The following is a 25534-nucleotide window of genomic DNA, read 5'->3' on the forward strand; positions in this document are numbered from 1 at the left end:
TGTGTCTTCAAGTTGGTCTGATTTCGCTGTCCTTTAAATGGGCTTTGAAGGTCTGGCTTTTTCCTAGGTTGCTTAATGTGTTTTGTATGATAATCTTTTGGTTGTCACATCTTTGTTTGCATTGCATTGGATTGTATTTATTTTGGATACTACCCAAAGTTACAATGAATTGGATGGTCTACAAATTAATTAGATAAATGATAGACAGACAGACAGACAGACAGACAGACAGACAGATTAGATGACGGTTAGAGATGTAATTATCTTTCTTTTCAAATAAGATTAGCTAATTTGAAGGGATCCAAAGAATTAGGGATTCCCAGGACCATTTTCTTGGACTAGAGATGATCCATCGATTATGTGATTTCTTAATCAGGGATGTTGCTAGTTGATCCCATGCATGTTTTGAAGAAAAAGAGTTAGGAAACAATGCTTTTTGGTGCCCCTTGTGTGCATAATCAGAAATTTGGAGGGCACCTTCCTTGACAGAATTCATAAGGGTTTTTTCAACTTGCAAAATGATGTTATAGGAAAGTATGCAAGTGGTGGAGAACGTGTTCCAATATTACAATGCACATTTGATCATTTGTCCATCCTTATGGATGCCTAGGGCTGTTGAGAGAGAGAGAGAGAGAGAGAGAGAGAGAGAGAGAGAGAGAGAGAGAGAGAGAGAGAGAGAGAGAGAGAGAGAGAGAGAGATCACATAATCAAAGCTTAATTAAAAATAAAAGTGAATTCTGAGTTACAAGCCGCTGTTGCCTCATTCGAAACCCATAATAACTACAATCCTAACCCTAACTCCAATATCCCATTTAGGTTTTTCAGGTCCCCTGCTAGTGGCTGCCAATGAAATGGGGTGGAGTAGATTGGAGTGAAGATATAGAAGTGCGGAATACAATGTCACATGCTCCTTTTCTAGATATTTGACTGTTCAAATGAAAGATGCCAGTCTGTGACAAGCTTGTATCAGCTGTGCCACTTTAAAATAATTCTTTAAAAGCACTTCAATGGGGCACATTCATAATGGATGCATTTTGTTTTTGTTCTCCTGACCACTACATTAAAGCAACACTATGGCTTCTTTGTTTATTTTTAATGTTAGCAACCCTTTAGATCTTAATCGATCTATTTTTATTTCCTGTTACATTTTTAAGTCTGCTTTCCTTATCTTAGTATGCAAGCCACTCCACAACTGAGCTCTGCTAGTATTATGGTTTGTGAGCATAATACAAAGAGACCAACTTTTATAGCCAAGAAATATAAGAAATCTGTTGGTAAGGGGCTTGGTTTCTGGTGATGTCCTTAATTGCAATAGTGATTACATGTAGTATGAATATTTATTGGTGCAAGTAGAAGGGGCATGAAGTTAGTAAATAATTTTAGACTAAGAGTAGATCTCGTGTTCATTTCATGGTTTTTCTATACTTTTGCTACATTAGTTTAATGATCATGATATTCTCCAAGCACTAAGGACTGCTTTTATTTTCTTATTAATATTTGAAAAAAAATGTAAACCTAAGCCACTTTTTGCACCTTTATTAAAAGTTTTAATTAGAATAATAGAAGATAATACAAACTAAAAAAAAGAAAGGAGAAAAATAGAAATAGAGTAAAAGTATAAGAAAACAAATAAGAAAGAAAAATAGGAAGGGAAAAAAAACCTAAAAACACTTTCCAGTTCATCACAACTTTCCCTGTCTTTTACCTCTTCTTAATTAACAAAAACAAAAGTCTTCATCCCATAACTCAACTGTTTATCTATAAGCAAATTCAATAATGTCTTTTCCAATCCAAGTGTCAACAGAAAGTTCAAATAGATCCCCAAAATAATAATATTAATTAACAAATGTAAAATCATTTCGTACCTCAACATTTAACTGTAAGAAAACCATATTTAGAAGACATTAAGTGTTCTCACTGTCAAGGCTATGGTCTTCCCAGTTGCAATGTATGGGAGATGAAAGTTGGACCATAAGAAAGGCTGAGCGCCAAAGAAATGAGGTCTTTGAACTATGGTGCTGGAGAAGACTCCTACAAGTCCCTTGGACTACAAGGCGATCAAATTGGTCAGTCCTAGAGGAGATCAACCCTGACTGCTCTTTAGAAGGCCAGATCCTGAAGTTGAAACTTAAATACTTTGGCCACCTAATGAGAAGGAAGGACTCACTGGAGAAGAGCCTAATGCTGGGAAAGATTGAGGGCAAAAGAAGAAGGGGATGACAGAGAATGAGGTGGCTGGCTGGAGTCACTGAAGCAGTAGGTGTGAGCTTAAATGGACTCCAGAAGATGGTAGAGGACAGGAAGGCCTGGAGGAACGTTGCCCATGGGGTCGCGATGGGTCGGACACGACTTCGCAGCTAACAACAATAAAAGTGCTCTCACTATCCTAGTACAGGTAGCCCTCAACTTACGACCACAATTAAGCCCAAAATTTCTGTTGTTAAATGAGACATTTCTTAAATGAGTTTTTCCCCATTTTACGACCACAGTTGTTAAGTGAATCACTGCAGTTGATAAGTTAGTAATCCGATTAAGCGAACATGACTTCCTCATCAACTTTGCTTGTCAGAAGGTCTCAAAAGGTGATCACATGACCTTGGGACACTGCAACTATCATAAAAAATATGCCAAGTGTCCAAATTTTGATCATATGATGGGGATGCTGCAAAAGTCGTAACTGAAAATCGTTCATAAGCCACATTTTCCAGTGCCGTTGTAACTTTGAACAGTTGCTAAACAAACTGTTGTAAGTTGAGGACTTATATAAACAAAAGGCTAAAATATTTTTTGCTCCTTTCTATGAAAAGGCATGAATTAAACATCTTTTGCAGTATAAATGTCACAACTCTTAGTTTTTTGAAAGATTAATAAATTATTTGAGGCATAAATATTTACTGATTTGAATAGGCTTTATCCAGCAGATCCTCTTGATTAACTGTATCCTTACTGAATTGTGCAATGCTTCCATTAATAGATTAAGATGTTTTAGAGACATGGTATAGTTGTCTACAAAAGACAGTACTAAAATTTGCTTTTGAAGGCGCTCAGTATTCTATAGTGACTAAGATGTTGGAACAGGGAGAGCTAGGTTAAAATTTCCCCTTAATTGGGTGACTTGATACCAGAGACTCAGTCCCATCTATCTCACAGATTATGTGGTGGAAAATTGGGGGAGGGAATGGTATATGTATATATGGTAGTTTAGGTTCCTGAGAAAAGAGAAGAGATAAATTTTAATAATACATAAAATAATAGATTTAATAATATGTAGCTTTATTTATTAGTCTTATATGTAATATATAGTATTACCTCAATATTGCTTCAGCAAGAATCATTCTGAATATTAAAAATTGTTCTAGGTGTAATTTCACAGAACAGGACTCTTAGCCTTCATTTCTGCTTCTCAAATACTTCTTTCTTTCTTTCTTTCTTTCTTTCTTTCTTTCTTTCTTTCTTTCTTTCTTTCTTTCTTTCTTTCTTTCTTTCTTTCTTTCTTTCTTTCTCTTCCTTCCTCCCTCCCTCCCTCCCTCCCTCTCTCTCTCTCTCTCACACACACACACACAATATACAGTATATACACATCCATGTCGTCCTTTCTCAATCCAATGTGCACGTGAGAGAAACAAAAATATTTTTGAAAATTTGATGCCATTTGATGCCTTAACTATTTCATTCTCATTGGAATTCTATTAGGGAAATATTTGACAATTATCCTGGGCTATTAACAGGCAATCTACGCAGTAAAAATATTTTTATATTACTATATTTCTATGTTTAGATCCTGAAAATTAACAAAGCATTCCCTAATTCTTTTCTGTGTATCCTCATGATTGGAATATTGTCTACTTATCAAGTTGGGCAGTACTTGAGAAAATGTCCAGCAAACCCTTGAGGAAATGACAGTGCTATGGAGAGTGAAATGCTTATCTTCTTTTTATAGATCAAAGAACTGAAAGGAATAGAAAGCATCTTGTAACTTGCAATCAGTAGTATTGTGGTTGCTGATTATGATACTGTGGAATGTGATCTTTCAATGATTTTCTATTCCACTCAGATCGTTCTGGTAGAAATGTATTTTGCTGTTCTCTGGGCTTCTGTATTATTGCTTTATATAGCAATATCAACTATTGGCACAATAATAATCTGCATAGTAATGTATTAATGCAGAAACAATTAGAAATATTGACTAATATTCTCCTTATTGTAGAAGCCATAATTTCCCTACATCATGCCCTGGTACACCTAAGCTGGGGTAATGCTGGTCATAATGAAATGTAGGGGAAGAATAATTGTCTGAGGCTGGAACCATTCCTATTGTTTCAACTTGCAGCCAAAAACCTGAAAACCAAAATTAAAAGGTATACCTAACTTCAGAACAAAGAAAAAAAAGTTGGAGAAATTTCTATTTCTGTTGGGAAAAATTGAAACTATTTCATCATAGCTTTGTAATACAGAACATCACTGCAATATTGAAAATCCTAAAAGTCCTTAGGGACTCTGGCAGTTTTAGGAAAGCCCTAATAAGCAGGCATATACATAGAATGAAGGCTATTGCTAAGCACATTGGTTTGTGCTTAAATTGTAAGCCGCCCTGAGTCTTCGGAGAAGGGCGGGATATAAATGGGATTAAAATAAATAAATAAATAAATAAATCACTGAAACTGCTGCTAATTAATGTTGGCAATGCTAGCCTAGGTAGTCTAACCTGACTCAGATCGTAAGTTCTTATATTTTTTAAAGAATATAACAAGAAAATATATTCTTTTAAGAGAGAGAAGAACACTTTTGAATTGGTATTTTTTCAGATTAGTTTAGTTTTCTGATGGTTTCGCACATCAGGTACTGGAAAATGTTTTGAAGGATACTTTATTGTATAATTGTGTGCAAATGCCACAAACAAATCAATTAAGCCCCATGAGATTTACTGTGTACACCCAAGGTTGTATATTGAATTGCTGACTGAGTTGCCTCCTCTTCTAAGTTATGTTAGTACCTCAGATTATTCCCTTTTAAATAATGTTCTCGTAATTTTATACTATGCAGAGGTTGAGTCCTTCTAGTGGCAGCAGTCCACGAAGGTAATTTGTTTCTTTCCTTTAATGAAGTTTCAAAATGTAAATGGTAAGTTTTCACTTTTGTAGTTTTCTTGTCTAAAGTGACCTCTCCATATTTCAGAATGGAGATTGATGCAAATGGGGGAGGAGGATCCAGATAATGGAATTTACTTTGTTCCTAACCTCAGGGCAGATGGATAGGGAACAGAGCTGGGAATGGTCATCGTAAGCCTGTTATCCGTCAATTAAAGTCAATGTCAATTACAAGACCATTAATTGAAAAATATATGTTTCTTAGAATGAAAATAACCCTTTATATTCCATGGCTCCTTATACAAACTAATTGCTGTGGATTCCAAAACTGATTTTTCAGAGGCTAACTCCAGTTTAGAAACTCAGTCACAATACTTTTTGAAATAATAACTCCTAGTGTCTCAGTTTACTGTTTTAGAGCTTCTTACATATTTGTTCACAACATGTTGTTGGATTATCATTGTTTACTGATAGTTGGGTTATTATTACAAAGATAACAATTCTGAACTACTCTGACTTGCTTCAGCACCTTATAAAGTTTATAAAATATTGATATTTATGTCTGATTATATCAATTCTGATTTTAGGTCCTACTATTCCACAATATGGTTTTTGTGTGGAAAAATATATATGGTACTTTGAAATATTAAATTTAATAACTAAAAATTACCAAACACATTTAACTGTCGTTATATCTAGCAAGTGTATCTTTACCAGAATTTTAATTCATGCAGATAGCTAAAATAAGACTTCTGTAAATTTACAAGCAGTGCATTTATCATAATTCTTGTAGCAGAGATATAAAATTTCTAGAATTTACTACAAGTTAGTAAAAATAAGTTTAAGGATGAATGATAGCAATATGTATAATGCAATATGAATAGTTTGTCTTGTCACAATCATTGTTCTAAAATATTTTTTGACGTTTTTTCATTGTTTCTAAAATGTTTTTTAAAATATGTTTAATTATTGGAAGAAATAAGACCTTGGATAAACAAAGGAAAAAAATCCATTTTCAAGTCTTCAAATATCTTATACATCAATAACTGTAAAGTAGAAAGCCTGTCTATTTTTGCTTATGTATCAATAAGTATTTTCTTTTCAGAAATTTGGAATTAGATGTAGGTTTTTTTCCTATCCTGTTGCAATCTTTCCCATAGTCATAAGAGAATTCTTCTGTTCCTGTTGGATTGATCTGGAAATGAAATAATTATTTCACAAAACTCATTTCTTGAACAAACGTAAAGTGCCATCTCACTCTAAAGTACCCTAGTAACTTTGCCATTTAATATCAAAATGCATATAATTATAATTACATGGTGTGCTCTTTCTGTTTACATTTTTTTCATACAATCCCTGTCCAGATTAATACCACCAATGCTCACTGTTCAGAATTTTAAAAAATTCTGCTTCAGATTCTTTTCACAACTTTCCTTCAGCTCCCATAAACTTCTGTCTGTCAACAATATGATAGAAATTGTGGAGGAAAGAAAATATGTTCCCCTTACATAAAAACCAGAGATGATATGAAATAGTACAATAGAAGGGCTTGGATACAAAATTGCAGTGAATGATGACTTCTTGTTAACACTAATGATTTGGGGTGGGTTGCTGTATTTTAGAAATTGTTTTTTGAAATCATCCTTTTCCCTAATTTTGGGCATATTGATAAAATTACTTTTAAATCAGGGGGTATCCCAGCCCTTGGTCTGTGGACCAGCACCAGTCCTCGGCATGCCAGCAACCAGGCTATGCAAACAAGCAAAACCCCAGGATGCAGGCAGCATGCAAAACCATGCCTCCTCTGGTCCGCGGAAAAACCTCTCTCCACGGAACCAGTCCTTGGTACCCAAAAGGTTTATTTTTATTTTATTTTTATTTTATCACATTTATATACCGCCCTTTCCCGAAGGACTCAGGGCGGTTTACAGGGTGATTAAAAAACAGAGATACAAAAGTTAAAAACAGATTAAAAAAATTATATTCGTCCCTGCATAAGTAAAACCCCAGTTAAAATTAAGATTAAAGCTAAAATTAGAATTCTCAGCCTGGGCCAGAGAGCTCGAAGAGCCAGGTCTTCAGGTCCCGTCGGAATGAACAGAGGTCGGGGGCAGTCCTCAGCTCCACTGGCAGCTGGTTCCAAAGGGCAGGCGCACCCACTGAGAAGGCCCTATCCCTGGGTGTCGTCCGCTGGCAATCTCTTACCGGTGGCACCCTGAGAAGACCCTCCCTGTGGGAGCGCACTGGACGAAGGGAGCTTGATGCCGGCAGCAGGTGTTCCCTCAGATATCCCGGACCCTCGCCATTTAGGGCTTTATAGGTCATCACCAGCACCTTGAATCTCACCCGGAGGGCAACCGGGAGCCAATGCAGCTCGCGGAGTAGAGGTGTTACATGGGAGTATCGGGAAACCCCCAGGTTGAGGGCTGCTGTTTTAAATCATAGAGCCTTAGACCTGGAAGTGACTAAATAAAAGCCTTGTTTTAATAGATGTTAGGGACTTTCTAAAAAGAGCTCATACATAGCAACTGTATTAAAGAACTGGATTTGTGAAACAAAAGAGTGCAGATGTTATTAGAGCAGAAGTCAAGACAAGGCAATTTCCCCCTTTTTTCAGTACAGTAGTTTCATGACTAGTTTTATTTCCCTGCTTATTTATAATGGCGGTACCATAATCTCTTAGTAGTACAAGGAAGGATTAAAGTATAGAACTCTAGCTGAAAATATTTATCCTCTTTCTCATATAGTTATACTATATGTAGTCCTGTATAAAAGAATTGAAGGATTTTAGTACCATTTTATATTATATTATAATATATTTATTATATTGACATTGTGATTTGTTTTGGAAAACACAGCGACTAGGGAAAAAAGAGTGAGCTTTGCTCCTACTTCTCTCTAAACTTGCTGCCATTCTCATTATGTATTACAAAAGCTGCATTAAAAACCAAAACCCAAAACAAAGAAATAAATAATTTTGATTTAAAGCTTAGAGCTTATGAGTCTGTGATGATCAGTACATGCAGAAAATTAAAAAATGTATTTCATGTAATAGCAAGTAGGAAAATTATTAAAAAGTGAAAGTGGAACAATAGAAGATCAAAATATTATTTCAGTTCCCAATTTATAAACTGCATTTTAATACAGAAATAACTTTAATATCTGAGAATCATAAGCATTAATCTTGACTGTTTGGGACTAGTCTCTATATTAAATAAAATTTTATTTTCTACTGTAGTTTGGAGCCAAGCCACTGCTAAACAGTTATGTGTAGTGCCAAGGGAAAACGGGGAACTGTATTTGCTACTTGGTATGGGTAATATATATAATTATACAAACTCTGCATGATAGACATAGAATCAGAAAATACATTTTCTTTGTCACAGAATGGGAATGGCTATATAAAACAATGCCAACTGCCAGGCAGTGCATATCTAAGTACATAAAACAATTGTTTTATCTGTAGATGAGCAAATCAAGATATGATTAAGCTGACTGAAGCACTTAAAGTTAACCAAGATTCCTATAGTTGAAGAATATTCTTTTTACAAAAGATGTCCCAGACATTTGCCAGGTGTTGTTTTCTGATATGAACTTTATATTTTCAGTGGTGGAGAAAACAATAAACCCCATAAATGTCTACACATAACACTTTAAAGAAAAATGTGGATAGGAACAAACCAAGTATAAGTTCCCATATTATGGGGTATGTTGTAGATCAGCAACTCTTTCTGGTGGCCCACACCATTTTATGATTTTACTCAATTCAAGGCTACCAAATATATAAATAAAACCAACTTTTTTGTTAAAAAAGGAATCAAAATGAGAGCACACATGAGCAGATGGAAGTCATGCAATTTTTCTTTTATCTCATGTGATTTTGGCCCATTTCAAATATTTTCTTTTAATTAGATGCATTTGAGCATCATTGATATTACTATGAATGCCACAGTTCAGTAAATACACACACACATACACACAAACACAGATATATATATACACACACACACACATACATACATACATACATACATACATACACATATATACACACATACCACATTTACATGCATACACATATTTGAGATGTGTTTGAATACTAGTAGCTTGGGTTGGTAACTGGGCTGTTGGTTTGATCTCCAGGCTTGGTAATTAGGTTGCAAATGTTTTGTCTCCATTTGGGGAAACATCTTCAGTGCGGTTTGAATTGTGTTTGGTTTGTTTGGAATGTTGCTTCTGGTATTTCAGTTGAAGCAGCTCTCTTGCTCTCAGTGGTTGGTAGGCGGGGTCGATGTCAATGTGTCTGTTCACTGATTGGTTGGTGGAGAACCAAAAAGATGGAGATGTGGTTTGCAGGACCTCCCCAAGTGTCTTATTTTTCTGCTGGCTTCTGAAAAGCCACATAGGTAAAAAGGCTGAAAAGCAATAACCACTATATTCTATAAAGAAACTTGCCTGTAAATTTGAATTAACCTCTAGGCTAGAAGAATTGTTCAGCATCACACAAAAGCCAATGTGTAATTGAAGTAACAAGATCAATAGGTGTTTCAATAATATGCATCACTACCACCCACTCCATCACAAAGTGGTGGCCATTTACCTAAGAAATATAAAAGACTGCATTAACTCTGCAGGGAATATAGCTAGGTTAGCTGTTGAATCTATACTTCTGACAATAGGAAGCCTTACACATTGATTTAAATGCTAAAGCCATTACAGTATGTGTAAGTTTTTTTTTAAAAAAGCTAATAGCTCTTTAGATATGTCTTGAAAGAAATTGTCTGGGTGCTTGGTGCCTAGCTTGCAATTGTGATATTGCAATGAGCCACAGTCACATGGTTGTAATTGTTGACATTCCCTGCTGCTTGCCATAAGCAGTCAAAGAGGAAGCTATCAGGAAGTTGGAAGTTCTTCCTCCTCTTCCTCCTTTTTTGCCAACTTGCACTCTGTAACAGCTGCCAGTGTCGCCCCTCATAGTATTCATATATTCACCCATTCCCTGTAGCTTGTCCATGGCACTCTGGGACAACAGCATACCTGACAAGATGGTAGTCTATTGTGCACCTCCTCCTCTGGAACACCCACATATCCTCTGCAGCACCCCCTGCACCCCCATTGGGCTGCTTGCCTGGGAGTCCCATTTCTTGCTGCTTAAAGATCTGTATGGCCCTGGGATTACATTGGCAACTGTGGCTACCAGGATCTTTATTGCTAAGCAATACGGTCACATGATATTGTTTCTTTGCACCTGCATCACTTAGTGATGGAAATTCTGTTTTCAGTTGCTCTTGCAATCTGACAATCACTTGTTCTGCCTCCCTGGTGTAGCTTAATTTATGTACAGCTAAAATGCACCAGCCATTACAAGGTAAAAATAAATGTATGGATGTGAACAGTTAAAAAAAAGAGAATAATTAATAGATTATATGACAATGCCATTCAAATAGAATCCCAAATCAACACTACCAATATTAAGCTTAAGTCTTCCTTATAACAATTACTATCAAATTGAAAGTAACATTGCTGATTACTTCAACAAGAGAACTGCTGCCCATCCTTTTCCAAGTTAGCAGAAGTATGAAAACTGTGTCAAAATGGATTTACAAATGAAACCAGTTGATGTTTTAATAATTAAAGGGAACATACAAATAATAAATCAGAAGGGTGACTTGAAAGGCCTTCTTACTTTGGATTTACAAAAGCTATGTGTGGAACCAAGGAAATAATCTCTGAAAAGAGACAAAGAGGAACTGATCAAACTGTTCCAGGAAGGAGACAAAGAAGAAATCAACTAAATATTAAACCTTTTATAAATGTAAAGAAGTGAATCTGTTTGATAAGGGTTAAAATATATATGTTGTGGTTTGTGATAGCTGTTAATGAATTTTTTTTAACCAGAACTGTATGAAGAGGCTTTAAAGATTTGTTTATAAGTAGGGAGAGATTGTCTCTTAGAGAAAATGATGAGTTTGGATTATAAAATTGAATTTTTTGATTACGATTAAAATATGTAAGTTAATACTTCTGTTAGTTCTTCACAGATTTTTGCTGATCAGGATTGAATGAAGTGGGTTTTTTTGTAATTTGACTATTGATAAGGAATGAGATAAAGTATGAGAAGTTTCCCCCCCCCCCCCCATTGAAGTACTGTACTGGTGAATGTGTTAAGTTGCCCAATTGTTTATACTTGTCTATAGGGAGGGGAGAGTGGACCTGCCCTAGAACACTGGAATATTCTAGGCACACACCAGTAGAGTGTTACCCTAATTGCCAACAAATTAAAAAGAACCATCTGCTCAGGCGATCCCATGGCCCCTTTGCAAGTAAATCACCCAACCACTCTACTAACTCACAGAAGATAAGCTTATTATTTATGTCTCTTGTTATCTTGTAATGATCAGTCTGCTACAAAGGAAGCAGAAATATCCATATTAACCATCTTGTCCAAAATATATGTTGGATCAAAAATCTTTTGTAACAAATAGGTAGTAGCTGATGAAATGTGAAAAATGATGATTTGAATAAAGGTCCTTGTACATTTCTGTACAACGAGTCACCCCATAATGGAAACCAATATTCATGTAACAGGAAAACGAAGCCAGAACAGAATAGAAAGGTCATTTTTTAGAATTCAGTTGATCCTTTGCATAATTTACTGAATGTTTGGGAAGACTTCCAGAATGGAGGGGGGGGGGAATATCCTTTTTGAATATTTCAGGCTGAATTTCCTGATACAAACATCTGCACAGAGATGTATTTTAAATGCAAAGAAACACAAAATCTTGATTTAAATCCTGTCTATGACCTTGATATATTCTTTCTATGTACATAGTGTTGGCCTTTTGGTTTCCTATTACCCTTCAGGCTCTGGATAAATAGATCCCTTTACATGTAAGCTGAGCACATTCTGAGAAAAAAAAGTGCAGTGAAAGCCTGATTAATAATAGTTATATGCAGTGCAATAACTTTCCATCCTAGGATCTGAGAGAAATATGGAACTGTGAATTAATTCAGTATTACCGTGTCCCATGATAAGATGTCAAATATTATCCACATGAATAACTTTCTGTAATTGTTATGGAACATGGGACTCTCTGAATTTTATACAAGAGGATAGATAAATGCATTCATTTATCTGTTGAAAGCCACAGCTCATCAGAAAGAACATAAACAGATGAGCATTTTCCAATTTGGCAACTTTAAGATATATGCAGTGAACATGTCACCTAAGGAATTCTAAGAGTTGAAGTCCACATATCTTAATTGTCAAGCTTGAAAAACATTGGTATAGCTATTCCAGGCTTTCTGTGTAAATATATTATAACCTAATAATGTATATCAGCCCATCTTGTATTACTGTAATTTAAACATGATAACTCATAATTCACTATCAATTTTTAGTAAGATAATGACGTGGTAGCTACATGACAAATAAATGTATTTGTCTTGCATCTTTCTTTTTTCAAAGATGTCTTACAATTGATGGTACACTGCATAATATAACAGACACCACACCGTACATGCAATTACATTCTGATCACAATCAATCATAGGTTCTCCATCAAGATTGTCCAGAGTTGTTATTTGAAGTTGAAATTGCATGAGTTTATATTATCCTGAAGGGTTCCATATTAGTCTCAGTAATAACTTGGAAAAATCTGGTAATGCTTTAAAAATTATGCCATCAGGCATTTATATGTAGACATTTCTGGGAAAGATGGCAGACTAAGACAGCTTTACAAAAAAGCAGAGCTGATGTTATCGGACTTTTATAAGGAACAGATCAGTAGATCAGCTTCTACGAATGTCTCTGGATAAAAGAGATGCAAAGTCACCCAAGCTGTTTCACCTTATGGTTGCTTCTCAAGAAGAGGCATCATGACAGCAGTTTCTGGAGAGGAGGGGAATCAGGTGATTGAGGAATTTGTCATCATTGTTTTAGCCTCAGATGGAGTCTTTTCAAAGGATGCATGTTCCCTTGCTAATTAACTGCTTCAAAGAAGTTATACGCCTTAAAAGGGACAAGGCGTGGTATATCCAATGAGTCCTTCAATTATTAATATAAGAAAATAAAGATTTATTTTTATTTTTATAATTTTTAAGAACATAAAATAAACAACAAAATGTAAGATCAGGTTTAGGCTACAGAAATTTTTTAACTGACGGCTCAGAAAGCATTCAAATATTGCATTTTGATAGGACTTTGACATTATTTTTAAAGAATGAATGCAAGTTTGTTTAGCAATAGCAACAGCACTTATATACCTTTTCACAGTGCTTTACAGCTCTCTCTCTCTAAGTGATTTACAGAGTCAGCATATTGCCCCCAACAATCTGGGTCCTCAATCTGGGTTTAAATATACCTTTAAGGAATTCCATCAGGAACTGTGTGATTTTGACTTTGAATCAATTATGTCAGCTTTGTTCTGTCTATTGGGGAACAGTGTGTCTCCAGAAAAAGATGTTGCAGAATAAGATGTACAACAAATTCCACATAAACAACATGAATGAGACTCTAGATAAGAATTTGCCATGAAATGTAAAGAGAATTATATAAGACTTTAAAATTAAAAAGGCAATAAAAATGACAATCCTAGAGAGCAATTGGAATAATACCTTTTTGAAAAATTTACAAAAGAAACTTCTTAAAATATGAAGGCATTTATTTGTAGACTGCCATCTGACATTCTCTCCAGGTTAACCAAAAAAGTTACAAAATTGTCATTTGTGTGGCTACACAATGCAAGAATACTGACTTATGCATGGAGGACAATTTTCAATGATTAAAAAATATTTCAAAACCTGGATAGTCTGTAGTTTTACTTTTGGAAAGGACATATAGTTTTACTCCAGAAAATATATTTTATTTATTTATTTATTTATTTATTTATTTATTTATTTATTTATTTAAATTTATATACCGCCCTATTCCCGTAGGACTCAGGGCAGTTTACAGGGAAAATTAAAAGTTAAAATACATCACATACAATTAAAATCGATTAAAACTAAGATTAAATTAATCCCTGAACTTAACTAAAACCCCATTAATTAAATAATTAAAACCCCTCAGTCTGGGCCAGGCAGCTCAAAAAACCAAGTTTTCAAGTCCCTACAAAATGAGCGAAGGTCGGGGGCGGTCCTAAGCTCCGTGGGAAGCTGGTTCCAAAGGGCCGGCGCGCCCACAGAGAACGCCCTTCCCCTGGGAATAACCCGCCGGCATTCCTTAAACGGCGGTACCCTAAGAAGACCCTCCCTGTGGGAGCACACAGGACGATGGGAAGTTGATGCCGGCAGCAGGTGTTCCCTTAGATCAGGGGTCGGCAACCCGAAAAAGGAAAAGAGCCATTGGGAACCGGTTCCATCACACATAAAAAAAGTGGGAGCCGCGTGCATGCGTCCATGCACGCGCATGCGCAAACGCGCGCGGTTGCCTTTTTTTATGTGTGATGGAACCGGTTCCCGGTTCCGCTTTCGGCAGCTTTGCAGACGGGCCGCGGCAGCTTTCGCAAGAAGCGGCGCCGCTACCCATTCCGAGAGGTGTGCGCGCACCTCCCCAAATGGCAGGTCTCCGTACTCCGCGCGAACGGGCAGCGGCCCCGCTTCTTGGGAAAGCTGCTGCGGCCCGTCGTGCCACCTTTCCCAAGAGGCGGGGCCGCTGCCCGTTCGCGCAGAGGTACGGAGACCTGCCGACGTTTGGGGAGGTTTGGGGAGGTGCGAGCGCACCTCCCCAAACCTCCCCAAATGTCGGCAGGTCTCCAGACGGCGGCGGCTTGGGAGAGGTGCGCGTGCACTCTCCAAACCACCGCCATCCCATTTGCACAGCTGCCGTGTTCGTCAATGTTTGACGAACGCAGCAGGTCTCCGGACGGGATGGCGGCAGTTTGGCGAGTGCGCACGCACTCTCCAAACTGCCGCCATCCTGTTTGCACAGCTGCCGTGTTTGTCAATGTTTGACGAACACGGCAGGTCTCCAGACAGGATTGTGGCGGTTTGGCGAGTGCGCGCGCACTCTCCAAACTGCCACCATCCCGTTTGCACAACTGCCGTGTTTGTCAATGTTTGACGAACGCGGCAGGTCTCCGGACGGGACGGCGGCGGCTTGGAGAGGTGCACGTGCACCTCCGTCCTTCAGAAAGGTGCGCGCGCACCTCTCGGAACGGGCGGTGCCACTCTCCATTTGGAGAGGTGCGCGCGCACCACTGCCCGTTCAAAGAGGTGCGCGCGCACCGGGCGGCTGGGAGCCGCGGGTTGCCGACCCATGCCTTAGATAATCCGGACCCAAGCCATTTAGAGCTTTATAGGTCATTACCAGCACCTTGAATCTCATCCGGAGGGCAACCGGAAGCCAATGCAGCTCACAGAGAAGAGGTGTTACACGGGAGTATTGGGAAACTCCCATAATAACTTGCGCAGCTGCATTCTGCACCAGCTGAAGCCTGCGAGTGGTCCTCAAGGGCAGCCCCATGTAGAGACCGTTGCAGTAGTCTAGCCAGGAGGTCACAAGCGCATGGGTGACTGTGCGTAGGGCATCTGGGTCCAGATAGGGCCGCAACTGGCGCACCAGACGAAGCTGGGCAAAGCCCCCCTGGTCACGGCTCCTATATGATCTTCAAAATTGAGCCGTGAATCCAAGAGGACGCCCAAGTTGCGAGCCCTATCGACGGGGGGGGGTAACACCTCACCCCCCATCATTAGTGGTGGAACAACCTGGTTTATCCGAGATGCCGATATGCACAGCCACTCAGTCTTGGCAGGATTGAGTCGAAGCCTGTTTCTCCCCATCCAAACCCGGACCGCTTCCAGGCAACGGGACATCACATCGAATGCATCACTGGGTTGGTTCGGGGTGGAAAGAAAAAGTTGGGTATCATCAGCGTAATGATGATGCCCCACCCTAAAACCACGAATGAGCTCGCCCAGCGGTTTCATGTAGATGTTGAACAGGAGGGGAGAGAGGACTGACCCCTGAGGGACTCCACAAACGAGAGACCTCGGGGCGGACCTCTGCCCTCCCGTCAACACCGACTGCGAGCGGCCCAGGAGGTAGGAGGAGAACCACCGTAAAACGGTGCCTCCCACTCCCAACCCACTGAGACGCCGCAGTAGGATATCATGGTCGATGGTATCGAAAGCCGCTGAGAGATCTAAAACGACTAGGACAGAGGAACATCCCCTGTCCCGAGCCCATCAGAGATCATTCACCAGTGCGACCAATGCCGTCTCCGTGCTGTACCCGGGCCTGAAACCCGATTGGTATGGGTCCAGATAATCAGTTTCCTCCAGGAACAGAGGAATCTGATGCGCCACCACACTCTCAACAACCTTCGCCAAAAAGCGAAGGTTGGAGACCTGACGATAGTTATTTAAAACAGCCGGGTCCAGGGCAGGGTTCTTGAGGAGGGGCCTCACCACCGCCTCCTTCAAGGCAGCGGGGAAGATACCCTCCTTCAAGGAAGCAGTTATTACTGCGTGGAACCAGCCTCGTGTCTCCTCCCGAGCCACATAGACCAGCCAGGAGGGGCACGGGTCCAGTAAACAAGTGGTGGAGCTCAGTCTCCTCATAATCCTGTCCACGTTATTGGGACAAACAGGGTCGAACTCAGTCCAGATAACATGCTCAAGACCGCTTGATTCCTCCATGCCAGACTCTGCCCAGTCAGAGTCCAAACCGGTCCGGATCTGAGCGATTTTGTCCACCAGATGATGACTAAACTCCTCAGCCCGACCCTGTAAGGGTTCCTCCCTCACCTCCCGATTAAGGAGAGAGCGAGTCACCCTAAACTGGGTGGGCTGGGCGATTATCTGCAGACGCGATGAGGGCAGCGAAGTAATTAGACTTCGCCATCCTCATTGCAGCGAGGTAATACCTTATAAAGGCTCTTAGTCGCAATCGGTCAGATTCAGACCGGGTGGACCTCCAACCGCTCTCTAGACCCCGTCTCCGACGCTTCATCTCCCGGAGCTCCACAGTAAACCATGGAGCCCAAAGGGATATGTGCCGAGTCTGGGGTCGCAAGGGTACAACACGGTCGAGTGCCTCGGTAGCTGCCCTTTCCCAGGCATCAACCAAGGCGAGCCCCCTCCCAAATCATCCAACCATTGTCCAGATAGAAAAATCAGGTCAAGGGTGTGACCCGCCCCATGAGTCAGGCCCTGAATTACTTGGGTCAGGTCCATGGCCGTCATGGAAGCCATGAACTCCCGAGCTAACTCTGATGACTCTCCCAGGGAAGGCAGGTTGAAGTCGCCCAGAACTATAAGTCTGGGAAACTCCACCGTCAACCCTGAGAGGGTGTCGAGCAGCTCAGGCAGGGCCGTTGCCACACAGCTGGGCGCCAGGTATGTTAGCAACAGACCCAACTGAGTCTCATGAGAAGGGACTCACTCCCTTCAAATTATTTTTTAAAAAAAACAACTACACAGAGCTAATCACTGCTTTTTGTATGTTCCAAAGCATACCTTCCTTTCAAATAAATAAATAAATGCAAAGTCTTGCACAATCATAGCATCTAATTTGTCTTTAGAGGTGGTTCTAAATGTCAGTTTTATATCACAGTGGCTGTGTTTACTTATAATTTCATTAATAATTGAGACAATTTTGTGAACCTTCTATATTTTATTACTACATTGTCCACTATTTTTCTTTCCAGAAAAGTTCCATTAAGGAAAAAAAAATAGTCTTGCATTGCCACAGAAGTAGTACAACTTGTGCTCTGTATGTTTTGAGATAAACCACCATGAAAGGTAAAATGAGTCTTTTTCCGAGGGCAAAAAATAAATGTGCAGCACTACAGGAAGATTTCATTACCTCTGGTTCACTATCATTTAGTGTATCTGCAGTTTATAGAGAGTACAGTAGGTTTCAGTGTTGACCAAGGAAAGTCTAAAAACTCTAGAATTTCTGTGAAGCCTGGAACTGAGATAATTTAGCCATCAGCAGGCACATAGACAGCAAATGCTTATTATAATCAAAGACTAGTACAATTAAAAATACTCCAGGGATATCTGGTTAAACATTCTAGAATTAAAAAATAATAACAAAATCTATGGTAAAATCATAATTTGCCATCCTATCAGTCAGTTGCACGTAAAGTACAAACTATAATATATTAGTCCTTAAATTGTGAAGGCATCTAGTCATTAAATGTTAAAACGCAACAAGGCACATAGAGATAAACAATACCTACATATCATTCAAAAAAGACAATCGACAGGGCAAAAAGGAAACAAAAAGCCCAAATTACTTCCTCACTAGCGATCAACAACCAGATGATCAGAGAATAACATCAAGAATAACATTAGACAACAATCAAGAAGCAGACAGTAATCCAATCAAGGAACTACTAACTCAGACAAACAAAGTAACAGTAAAAAACAGCCCAACACGGAATCACCAAGACCAATCCTACCAATAAACAAGCCACTAATATAGCAAACCCCACTTCCCTACTAGTGCTGATGATGTTCCCTAGTTTGGTAATGGAATGTCTGCAAGAAAACAACCAGGCTCAGAGAGCACTAAGGACCACACAGTATACCTTATGCATAGATGTTTTTGCAATCACTGTGGTTTTGGCCACCTTTTCTGTTATTTTATGTATATGGGCTTTAGAAGGTATATAAAGCTCTTTCAAAAAGTTAGGCTGTTTGCATAATATTCCTATACTGTACTCCTCCTCCTCCTCCTAAATTGGTCACAGAATATCTCACTAGTATCTATGAACTTAGCAGAAAGCTTATTGAACGCGCAACTAGATGCCAGTGCTACCCATAAACGCATTTGGGTTTTACTCTGATGACTGTGGTACTTTGAATGGAATACATATAGTCCTCTTACAACTTACAACTGCTTCCTTAGTGACTGTTTGAAGACCTTGAAAAAGGGATAGACGACCCAGATTTGAAGTTCTGATGTCTGCTTCTCTCTGTGGTCATGTATTTTGGGCATTCGGCCACTGGCCCATATTTACAGCTATTCACAGCATCCCATGGTCATATAACTGTGATTTACATTTTTTTCTAGAAAACAGGGTTTACTTCCAGTTTCTGGGGGGGGAAATGCCCCATAATGAACAATTGATTCACTTAGCGTACCAACATAAACTGGTAGCTTCAGCAGGAATTTTCAATTGGAAGAGAATAGTTTTTCTTCGTTTTCTTTTTGCCTTAGACTTTTTGAAAAAAAGTTCTCTTTGGGTGAGCTCATACATGCTCTGCTTTTCTATAATTTTTTCTCATTAATAGCTTAGTGACTAGGCTTGAGAGCAAAAACGTTATTTTGAAAGAATTGACTTTCTCTGAATTAATTCAGCCTGACATGGAGTATGAGAATATGTAACAATATCTAGTCTGATTTGACTTGATTTTGTGAGCAATGGAGGGAGTTACTGAAAAATGTAAGCTTTTAAATGTATAAATTAGAAATTAGGGATAAATTGAAAAATGTAAGTTTCTAAATGTACAAATTAGAAATTGAAATGGATTCATGTACATATACTCAGTTAAATGGAAAAGATCAAAATTTAATCCCAGAGGACATAACCATTTTCTTTTTTAGGTGCTCTGAATTGTCTAGATGTTTTTCATCTCATTATTAGATTTTATAAAATTTTCTTAATTTAAGAGAGCCAACAGATTCCATGGATTCTTATTTCAAAATTCATACATCTTTTTCTTTAAAGATATGTATGTCTTCACTGTGGAGAAGCATTTTAATTAGAAAACAAAGACTAAGTAACCAGTTATGTTTGGAGGGATTTGAAAATAATTGCCAAGGGGAAATTTTAGTTTCCTCCTACCTATGTCCCAGATGATTAGATCTGGAGGCCAAATGATATCTCTTTCCTAGTTTCTACAAATCTGTTTGGAGATTCAAATTACAGGTTACGTGACACATTTTTACAGTATTAGCATATTCCAAAGATTAACAAAATTTAGCAATTAAGCAAAACAAAAAAAAACTTGCTTAGCAATGATTTTTTTTAAAAAAAGATCTTATAAACAATTTTGTTTGGATCTTGGTGTTAGCATCTTGTTTCTGATGATGCTAGTGTATTTTTCTGATTCTAATTTTAAGGTAAAATGAAGCAATTACTTTTCCACTACCATTTACCAACTTACTGTATAGGAATAAAGTCCACTAGAAGTCCATAAAAAGTGAGGAATAGATTAGTCTAACTCACAATTTTTTATTTTTATTTTTTATTTTAATCCCATTTATATCCCGCCCTTCTCCGAAGACTCAGGGCGGCTTACAATCTAAGCACAAATTAATTAACCCACATGTACAGGAAAAATGAGATTCTTCTTCTTTTTTTTGTAATCCAATACCCATCTGTGATTCCACTGCATACATTTTGAATTTTGATAACACTAATATTAGTGTTTTTATAATAGCAAAATAATTTACTGATGTAAACAATAAATTTTAAAATTAATGTTTATCTGAATAGAGTAGATAAGTGAAAGTAATGAATTTTAGCAATTTTAGCCATTTAATTTACTTTTGTTAAAGCCTAGCATTAGGGAGAAAATACTACAATTTAATTTACTTACAAAGTAATGTTCTCAATATTTTTTTTAAGTAAACAATCCATATGAAAAGTATTGGGGAGAGTTAGTTCATTTTATCCAAGTTGGAAGATTATTCATATAAGCCCATTGTCAAGAAGGAGATAGAAAATCCTGCACTAAATACTAATCTTAATTCCGCATAAAAGTACCTTTTGGTGTAAAATCTTACAAAAAACAATAGAAATACATACAGAGAAATGTCAAATGAAAAGGTAGATTTCAGAAAAGCCAGTTAAAATTGTGATTAGACATAAGATGGATAATAAACAGAGCAAGGAAATGGTTCGTGTTTTCTTAATTGTTTAAAGCAAGGCCTTTGATTCTGTAACTTATGCTTTATATGTGAAGCACCTAAATATAAAAGATGTAACAGAACATCTGATTAATTTTGTAAGGAATCTTTATAAAGAACAAGAAGCTATTATAAGAACTGAATTTAGAAAAACAAAAGTGGTTCAGAATAAAGAAAAGGGTCAGACAGGGATGCGTTTTGTCCACATATCTGTATAGATTATTCAGAAAATGTAAAAATGACAGGGCTAGACAAGATATGAGAACAAGCAGGGCTTTTTTGTCATAGAACGCTCAGAATGGAGTTCCGGCACCTTTTTTGGATGGAACCTTGTAGGGTAGGCAAGGCGGGTTGTATGACTTGTGTGAGTTCTGGCACCTTTTTCTTTTACAAAAAAAGCACTGAGAACAAGAATCAAAATTGGAGGTCAGAAGACCAACAGTTTGAAATATGCAGACAACACAATTTTTGCTGAAAACAGAAAGCAAAAACAAAAAAAAGCATTAGGAGAGTCGCTTATGAAATGAAAATGGAAGGTGGGTTAATGGTAAGTATTAATAAGGCAACAGTAATGTCAACCAGTAGGGTACTGAGGGTACATCTGCTTGCAAATGTGAAAACAGTAGATAATTTAGGAATAGGATAAGATGTTAAGACAAACTTAGACAAGTTCATGAAAAGATAAGGACATTTCCAAGACACAACGATTAGATTAGTAAAAGCAATGATTTTTCTACAAATAATATGCAACTATGAAAGCTAGAAATGAAAAAGAAAAAGAAGGTAAGTCACTTCCTAATATTTATTTGGACATACTTACTAAAAGTATAATGAATTGTAAAAAAAAACCTTATCACTGTAATCTCAGAGAGTGAGACTGCATTTATATAAAAGGAGTTTAAGGACTTGATGACAGTAACCTTATCCAAGCCATCTTAATTGCCTCAATCTACCCTGAAGGAATGAGTAGACTGAATGAAGCTTAGTCATTCCTTGGGGAAGCATCTATGCAAGCAGGAAGGGATGAGGCAGTGACAAGGTAATAATCAGAAACTGGACTAGCATAAAACTATCTGCAGGCTTTGCAAGATAGATGGGGGATCACAAAAGCTTTGGAGAAGTGGTATCTGTGTGTACTGGGGAAACTTTTGGTAGTATTTTAAAGTGTGACGATTTACATAGAGTTTTAAAATATTTCCTGCTTCAGAATGTCTGGAAATTATACCAATCTTTTTGAGGAGTAGGTTGAAAATAACTTTCAGACAAGGGCTACAGGTTGTCTACTGATTCTTGAAATATAACTGATCTTTTTTTAAAAAAAATGTGCTTACACAATTTAATCAATCCAAATATGCTAACAAGTCCTCCTACACATATCTGTGCACTTGTGTAATGTGTAAAGACTAGGGACTGACTTCTAAAAGGTAGATTTTTTTTAACATGAATTTGTTTGATTCTTCAAGAGATTCATGGCTTTTTGAAAGTTTGTGTTTTTCATTTTAAAAGTACACATAGTCCTTGAGTTACAATCATAATGGAGGCTGCCCATTAGGATTGAAAGTCAGGATAACGTTAAATGAACTGTCTCAAGTAATGACCGGCACAGGGAGGAGGCCCAAGCACTGTGGGGTCCAGTTGGAGCAGGATGGCAGAAGACAAAATGGAGGTGCTGAAGTGTCCCTATGGTCTGACTGCAGCTTTCGTAACTTGGAAACAGAATCGCACGTAGTTTTCGGGTATCCATCATAACATTGAACGGTCATTAAGTGGCCTGTCGTTTATTGAGGACTATGTGTACAGAATGCAAACCACTTCTGAGCTGAGGAAAAGACAATCTCTGAATCTCAGTAGGATGGTCTTCTGTTCATAGATTATAGATGATAAATATATAGCAGCACTGTACTATGAGCAAACAGGCTGAGAAAGTAGAAATTTTTTGTCTTGGGTTCATGATATCTGTAAAATGCCTAGCCCATGGGAGCATTGCCCCAAGAGTCTTCTTAAGAGTTGTCTTAAAATTAAAAATGAGTAATGGTGTTTATGGCCATTATAATCTGTTCTCATGGAGTGTTAACAGCTGTGAGATTATCAAGAGCATCTGAAAAATGAAAATTACTTTTGGCAGGATGGAGAATTCCACAGGGCAACTGCAAGTTGTAAGAAGGCTTTTTATCAATCATAAAGGTGGCAAAAGGGAGAGATGGTGAGGATAATCAAGCACTAATAACTTTAAAACATTAAGAAAAATGGCATTTGAGGTTAATGTGTGTATTCATGTATAAGCAGGGCTGACACATTCAATGTGGAGGCTAGAGCCATAAGTTAATAGAAACAGTTTCAGTTTCTGGCACTTGACAGATCATTCCTAGCAGAGGCATTCAAGGATTTTTGAACTAAGGTTGATCTGAAATAAGGCCATATACAGTATGTGGTCTAAGTGGTCAGATTTCCTCACGTCTCACTTGGAAAGTTGAAGCGGTGTTGCTTGAATAAATTTAAGGAAATAACTTTTTCTTAACTTGATCTTTAGGATAGGGATAATGCTACTTTACCTTGATGGATTACTGTGAGATTTGCAGAGTGTATATTTTAAGCAATCAGAAAAATTACTGTACTATAAAAGTAGTATTTTTATTACAGTCCTGTAGTAATTATTAATTTTAACAGATACGTTACAAATATATAATGCCACTGCAGCATTCTAGCTATTCATTTTGGGAAGTATAATCTTAATCCTTCTTTCTTTCTGGTGCCCCATGACTTCTCTGTTTCCCTTTTTCTCAGCTCAAGCACTTTTTTCCCCCAAAAGCAAGTACGGTACTTGCTTTAAAAATACAGTATTCCAATATTTTAACAGAGTTGGAAGAGAGTTTTATATCAGAAAAGACTGAAACTGTGACACAAAATATAACTATTATAACTTGCTTTTTTTGTATTAAATGCCTTCAGCACTAGCTTTAATGAAAATTCAATAACCATACAAATAAATCACCAATTCAAGATTTAAGATATAGATGAGATTGTATCCAATTGTCACCATCCAGTCACAGCAAGTTCTTTGTTGTAATGAAGTCATCCATGAACAGAAGGTTGAGGGAGATTTTAGAGTCTTTGAAACTTTATGAAGTTGATTAAAAAAATATATGACAAAATAAGATGAGGTGTTTCTAGATAGTTGTTAGCCACATGATTTAAGATTAGATTTTCACGAATCTGTTGAGGTACAGGTAGTCAACGTACAGCCACAATTGACCCCAAAATTTATGTTGTTAAGCAAGACATTTGTAAGTGAATTTTATCCCATTTTACCCCTTTTTTGTCACCGTTAAGTGAATCACTGCAGCTGTTAACTTAGTGACATGCTTGCTAAGTGAATCTGGCTTCCCCATTGACTTTGCTTGTCAGAAGGACATAAAGAGTGATCACGTGACCCTGGGACACTGCAACCATCATAAATTTGAGTCAGTTGCCCGACCATGGGGATTCTGCAACAGTCATAAGTGTGAAAAACGGTCATAACTCACTTTTTTCAGGACCATCGTAAGTTTGGTCATTAAATGAACTTTTGTAAGTTGAAGACTCCCTGTACTAATAAGAATAAAATGTATCAATAAATGATGCAGGCTACTGTTGTTAATGCTATTGTTTATTACAGTTCTGTTTTGAACAGTATACCATGTGTTTTCATTGAGATTTACAGGAGTTTAATGAGTCTATTCAGAGACTCATATCTTCAGAGCTTTTTCATGAATATGGTGTGATCTCAGTACATGCATAAAATTCTCAGAAGCCTAACAATAACAGTCTATTATATTCATACTTACTGGGTTGAATGTTAAATTAACATTCAGAACCTTAAGATGCTTTTAAACAAAACAATTTGTTTCTCTTTCATTCATTCATACCTCCTTTTTTGTCTTCTTAATGTATTAAATCAGTCTGCCTTGTTTCTGGCATTTCTCCGTCCCCAAATAACAAAATTGTACATGCTTTCTTATTGCTTGATCAATATCAGCTTGGGTTTCCCTGTTCCCTGTTGAATCTTTCCTTTGAAATATTAATTAATTCTATGTAGAAGACTTTAGCTGACCCTCCTGTTTTTTTTCATTTTTTAATAGAGTTCTTTGAAAACATTAACATTTTATTGCAGATAACCATTGTAAAGAGGAACAATGTACAATACAAAAAAAATCATCACAGTATGTTGCTAAATGTCTAGGACAGGGGTAGGCAACCTTGGCTCTTTTATGACTCATGGACTTCAACTCCCAGAATTCCTGAGCCAGGCTGGCTCAGGAATTCTGGGAGTTGAAGTCCATGAGTCATAAAAGAGCCGAGGTTGCCTACCCCTGGTCTAGGATAAGGTATCTTCTTAAGGAGGCATGATATAGGAACAGTCAGGCTTTTTGAAAACACAACATTTTCCATTATCTGCTTTGTGCTTTTTGTCTTCACATTGCAGGTAGCTGTGACTTTAAAATCAGATACTTGGGATTTTCCATTTTCCATTTCCAAACATCGTGTCCTTATTTAAAAAGAAAATGTTAACTTTTATCTAATTTATCTGATGGTAGGAATGGCA

General features: G+C 37.7%; 1 protein-coding gene across 1 annotated transcript in view; it reads left to right on the top strand.

The window, feature by feature from the left end:
* The window catches only part of IGSF11 (immunoglobulin superfamily member 11), a 195672-nt gene that overhangs the window by 105924 nt on the left and 64214 nt on the right, over positions 1–25534 (top strand). The window lies entirely within an intron of this gene.

The sequence above is a fragment of the Vipera berus genome, assembly GCF_964194415.1.
Source record: "Vipera berus genome assembly, chromosome: 4".
NCBI classification, from domain to species: Eukaryota; Metazoa; Chordata; class Lepidosauria; order Squamata; family Viperidae; genus Vipera; species Vipera berus.